Below are 6,262 nucleotides of genomic sequence, written 5' to 3'. Positions count from 1 at the left end.
ATATCTGACCATAGCAACATTGAGTATGAATGAGCAAATAATGACAAAATTTGTCTCTGTGTTCCCCAGTCAGTAGAAAGGTTATAGGCTTTTGAAAGAAATTGCAGTATGATGGTGTCAGCAGAATCTGAAGCAGTCTTCAATAAAGCATCCAGCAGAAGAGAGCCTTGACCTGGTGCAAGGACATTCACAACCTCTTGAAAAATTTATTTAGCTGATGATATATAATCACTTTTTGTACGGTCAGATGCTTTATTCCAATCTGCTCTGAGTTGCTTCTTTACTGGACTTAGGCCACAACTTTGCAGGAAAGTGTCTAGAGCTTTCCTCATGATATTCATGTTTTCTAGGTAATCACCTCCCTCCTCTTCTTCCTATGTACTGTAAATCACTTAATTTTCGCGACACCTTATTTTCGCGAGAGATTGTCATTGACTCTTTATTAACAAGACAAAATTTTCACGAATTGTGATCTTTGCTCTATATAATCTTAAGAAATTCTATTATACGCGAGAATGAAATTTACGCGAGCATACGGTTTCGCGTAATTACGCGAAAATAAAGTTCTCGCGAATAAAAAGTGATTTACAGTATCTTGACTGCTTGGTAACCAGAGGCTGCCTTGTGAATTAATGGACACTTGCGTATTTATCTACAAAGAAAATTTCATTGTAAGACACCAACTTAACCAAAATTGAAAATTTTATACCCTCCTATCAATAGGACATGGTCCTCAAAATGGCACAAAGTTTGTTTGGATTGATACTCTGCTTAAGGAATGACTAATTCTTGGCCAAATTTTCCATATAACCTGGTTTGGTTGAGCTTACGCTTGGGATTATAAAAAAGTGTAAACTGACCCAAACTAGGCTATACCCGAATAATTTGGCCAAGAAGGCATTCCTGATAATTTAATTTTAGAATAAACAAATGTGGATGTAAAATTGTGCTGTTTTTTATGAGTTCAAATTTGCTGCTCAATAATACAACCATAGTAACGGAAGTGATGGGAAACAAGGGGAGGTAATAACTGATAAACAGAACTAGCAGCAATGATGTTTGTTTACATGTGGTAAGATCGAGTTACTTTTTTGAGTCTAAAGGTACACTTATTAAATCTGGAATTTTCCATGAATCCCGAGGACTGAAAATGACGGGATAGCATAGATACAGATCAGTTAGCTGGTCGTCAAGGGGGTGTGTCCTCATACTAAACCAGATTATACAGAATAATTTGTGTTCCTTTTTGGAAATCAACCAATGAGAAGGGAGAATACAAACAAATTTAAATTATTTATGTATAGTGATAAAATAATGTGGAATTTCTTCAGTACTTTTGGTAATAAGCTTGGACAGATATGTTATGTTATCTTACCTTGAATGATTTTAAAATTCATTTTATTGTAAATGTTGTGAAAAATTTAATATACATGTATGTTTATATAACATTTAAAACAAGAGGCCAAGGGGCCACATCGCTCATCTGAGCAATTGGATTGATTGATTGTATATTGTTTAACGTCCCTCTCGAGAATTTTTCACTCATTTTGAGACGTCACTGTATGCTGGTGAAGGGCTTCAAATTTTGACCTTTACTCAGCACTCAGGGCCACTGAGCAATGAGGGATCTTTATTGTGCCAACACCTGCCAGTGACATGGGGCCTCGGTTTTAAGGTCTCATTCGAAGGACCCACAACTTTCACTTCAAAGTGCCCAGCACATGGCTAAGGAACAGTTGCTACCCATTCTAACAACTAGGTCAGTCGTGGCCAAGATACGAACTCACCACCTCCCGATCAAGGAGCGAGCGCTCTACCGACTGAGCTACCATGAACAGTGAGCAATTGGAAAAAGTACATATCAGATCAGAACTGAACGTTTACTAGGGGGGGGGAGGGGGGGGGGGGCTTGAACTTTAACCCCTCAGGGGGCCATGATTTTAACAAACCAAAAATCTACACTACCTGAGGATGAATCCCTATAAATATCACTAAGCATGGCTTTGAAGTACTTGAAAAAGATTTTAAAAGGTTTCCCTATATATTCCTATGTAAAACTTAGATCAGCCATTTTGGCCCCAGCCTACCCTCGGGGGTCATGATTTGAACAAACTTGAATCTACACTACCTGAGGATGATTCCATGTGAGTTCAATCTTTCCTGGCCCAGTGGTTCTTGAGAAGAAGATTTTTAAAGATTTTTCCTATATATTCCTATGTACAGTAAAACTTAGATCAGCCATTTTGGCCCCACCCTACCCCTGGGGGTCATGATTTGAACAAACTACACAACCTGAGGATGATTCCACATAAGTTTTATATTTCCTGGCCCAGTGGTTCTTGAGAAGAAGATTTTTTAAAAATGCCATTAATTTTTCTCTCATTCATAATTATCTACCCTTAGAAAAAGGCCTTGCCCTTTATTTGAACAAACTTGAATCCCCTTTACCCAAGGATACTTTGTAGCAAGTTTGGTTGAAATTGGCCCAGTGGTTCTTGAGAAGAAGATGAAAATGTGAAAAGTTTACATTGACAACGACGACAACGACGACAGACAACGGACAAAGTTTGATCAGAAAAGCTCACTTGAGCCTTTGGCTCAGGTGAGATAAAAAGGATATTTAGGTTGATAATTTTATAAGTAAAAACATCCTTTAAGAGACTTGTAACCAAAAAAAAAATTCAATCTTATATCTTAAATTGCTACTTACAATCTGATCAAAATCATCTGTATTTGTGCTTGGATTTACAACATCAGATGTTTGTGAATAACTGCTGAAAGGTATCCTATGAACTGTGAGTTCTTGATTTACAGATGAGCCTCCATCTTCTTTGATTGTGTCTTGTACAACAGTGTTTTCTTTTCCTAATGTCTTGAAAAAAAATAGTTAAAATAAAAAATTAAATAAGTTAAAAAATTTATGAAACTTAGAAATATGTCCATAGGACATGAATGCCCCTTCAAGGGTATATTAGTAATGGAACATGAAAATTTGTATTAGTGTATGAAATTTGATCAAAACATCTTTAAAAGTGATGCAGTTGAGTTGCTTACATCAGTATATATCAGCATATGAAGTTTGACACTAATTTCTATAAAGTGAGGTCAAGGTCAAAGGAAATGGCAAGGCCAAAAACATTTGATGCAGTTGAAAAGTTTTTATCAGTATGTATCAAAATATGAAGTTGAAAAGAATGGTTTCTTTAAAACTGACTGAAATACAATTTGATAAAAGTGAAGTCAAGGTCAAAATTGTTGATGTAGTTGAATTGCTTACATCAATACATATTAGCATATGAAGTTTTACACTTATTATGAAAGGTAAGGTCAAGGTCAAAGGAAAGGTCAAAGTCAAAAAATGTTGATGCAGTTGCAAAGATCTCATCAATACCTATCAGCATATGAAGTTTGATGAAAATATATTGGATAGTTTTTTTGAAACAAAGCTTTGCACTGAGGTAAACGCAAAGTGTGACGGAAGGACAGATGGAATGACGGAAAGATGGAAGGGAAGAAGGATGGAAGACAGACATGACAAACACTATATGGCCTGGCCATATTCATAAGGGGCATAAAAATATAACCCCCCCCTCAATATTTAAAATTAGAAAGTATCAAAGTAAAGCAATAGGTCACTTAAAATTCTAGGGTAAACAATTAATTAAAATTGATCAATGTCAGACCTCAATATCATTGAGCTTAATTTACTTCTTAGACAGTACCAGTATACTAGATTTGAAAGTTGTTCTCAATATAATGAGCTAACAAGGGCTTCCAATATCTAGTGTCCATGTTTTATGACCCTTGATTTCTGATCTTTTCACTCATGGTTCAAAAGTTATGGTGGAAATTCGAAAAAGCTATTTTTAGCATATTGGTTACATTTTAATTTACATCATAAGGTCATTGATCTTGGTGTCATTTGAAAGAACTTAACTAGTGTAGGATGCTTACCAAACATGAAGTCATGTATGATTATCTCCTATGGTTCAAAAGTAATTGTGAAAGTTCGAAAAAGTTATTTTAAGCATATAGGTCACAATCAAGGTTACAAGGTCATTCACCTTTAAGTCATTCGACAGAACTTAATTAGTGGAGTGTGCAAACCAAATATGAGGTCTCTGTTTATCATGGTTCAAAGGTTATGACAAATGTTAAAGTTGACAACAGACAGAAAAACGGACATACAGATAAACAGACAGACAGACAGGACAAAAACAATATACACCCCAGATCTATCAATCCAAGTGCATAAAAATTCTGCTTATATGGTAAAACCTATTAGGAATACCCTAGCTATCATACATTATTTGCATAGGACTTTAAATTTCTAAACTGAATCAAATAATCCTTTACTGACCTTTTCAATTCCTAAAAGCATTTTGTTTAAAATTGTTACACTACATTTAAAACTTTCCTACATAAGATATGCAAAAAGTTTAAAAAATTTCAAGAAGTTCCTATTATCCCACTTTACTTATCTGTATTTCTCCGTCAGAAATACTAAGAACCATCTCAAAATTCATGATAAATGATCAATTTGTAGAGCATTCTCTATAATGAGACCTTAACATGTAATTTATATGTTTTAATTATAAACAGGCACGTCGCAATAGGGGGACCAGAGGGGGGGGCTGTCCCCTTTTTTTTCTAAACATAAATTTCAGCATTGAAAATGTTCACTGAAAGGTCGGTTGGGTCCCCTCCGGCTCCCCCCTCTTTTTGTTACAGTAAAGTGAAATAATTGTGTGAATAAAATTTGGTACTGACAGAAGTTGACCTCTAACCCCTCTTCCCTCCTTATTTTCTTATTTAGAAAATAAATATTCTTAAAACAACAAAAAAAAAAAAAAAAAAAAGAAACAGAAACATTTTGTTTGTTTAATTTTCATCTTTAAACAAAAATTGGTGGTTCTGCTTGAAATCAAGTTTTTATATGACAAAGACCCAAAATAATACAAAATTTTAGCATATAAACAAGAAATCCAACACTACTTAAAACCATGTATAGGGTGTCAAAATCCAAGGCACTGGGGGACCAGGCACTGGAGGATATTATATACATGTAACTTTTGGCAAAAAATTGAAATTGACTTCTGAATGTAAAAAAAAAAAACTAAAAAGGGATTTCCTTAAAAATATCAAAGAGAAACTACGAGTATTTGAAGTATCAAAGAATCCATATGCGACAAGCTTACTAACACAAATTCTGAGAAAATTCGGTCATTTCTTGATATACTACACTGAATGGATATGCACAGGATATTATGTTGTGTTATATCCCATACACTTTTACTTACAGGAGTCCGTGTATTCTTTTTAAAGCTCATATTATCATTACCATGATTAGCCTAAGTATGGCATTAACGTTAGACTTTACCAAGTGTTTGGTCGTCTGCAGACAAATTACGTTCCCTAAATTTTTAATTACTGTTTTTTATGATATGAATTTAGATCTTAAATCTGTATACTTAAGTTCTACTTACATGAATAGTCTGCTTCCCAGTCAGCTCAAGCTCTGATCCACTGTAGCCCCGTTGTTACAGACCCAACACAGAGCTCATCAGCCAAGTTTGCCGCCATATTGCATATTGTTTACACAAAAGATTCAGCTAAGGGAAGTAACTCTTAGAATTTTTCAAGCGCTTTTAGTGAGGTAAACGTTCCGAAAATTTGCTCATAAAAATTATCTGCAACAAATGCTTCTCATTTTTTTGCCGAATCTTTGTAGAAAAGGAAGTGTTTGTTTAATTTTTAATACCAGATTGAGATAATCTTGTTGTAGATTAAAGAATTTAATTCTTATTTTGGCTTAATTATTTAAGACAAAGCTAGCATAATAGAGGCATAAAAATATTTTTTTTAATTTCTAACCAGTGATGTTTAGTGGTAAAAATATAAGAATTAGTTTCTATGCTTATGTGTTTTAATTTTGATTTAATAATATGTGACACCTATGTATCTACAAATGAAAAATGTAGTAAATATACGTTCACCGATATGGTTGCACACTTGGGGATGTTTGGTCTTGGTTTCCATGGCAACGGCTCACAAATGCCACATGTTTTATAGCAAAATGTTTTCAGCGCATCCCAAATGTTTCACTATCAATGCCATTTAAAAAATAAAATTTTTCAAGTTTCCATGAACGCAGCTAGGATAAGGCTGCCCGTAAAATATCAAACTGTTCAAACTGTACTAAATTCGCTGAACTACCTAGATATGACGTCATAATAGAACATGACGTCAAGTCACTGCATAC

General features: G+C 34.5%; 1 long non-coding RNA gene across 1 annotated transcript; it reads right to left on the bottom strand.

Annotated features, from left to right (window-relative positions):
• Positions 1-590: 590 nt before the first annotated feature.
• LOC134251064 (uncharacterized) lies at positions 591-5,825 on the bottom strand. The gene is made up of 3 exons (XR_009988660.1): positions 5,487-5,825; positions 2,711-2,872; positions 591-652 (listed from the first exon to the last, which is right to left on the bottom strand). It is a non-coding gene; the product is annotated as an uncharacterized LOC134251064 (long non-coding RNA).
• Between the last annotated feature and the right edge of the window lie 437 nt (positions 5,826-6,262).

This window comes from Saccostrea cucullata, unplaced genomic scaffold (assembly GCF_032062105.1).
Source record: "Saccostrea cucullata isolate Sc308-1 unplaced genomic scaffold, CSIRO_AGI_Scuc_v1 ctg746, whole genome shotgun sequence".
Classification (NCBI taxonomy): domain Eukaryota; kingdom Metazoa; phylum Mollusca; class Bivalvia; order Ostreida; family Ostreidae; genus Saccostrea; species Saccostrea cuccullata.
This window is presented reverse-complemented; position numbering and strand designations above follow the sequence as displayed.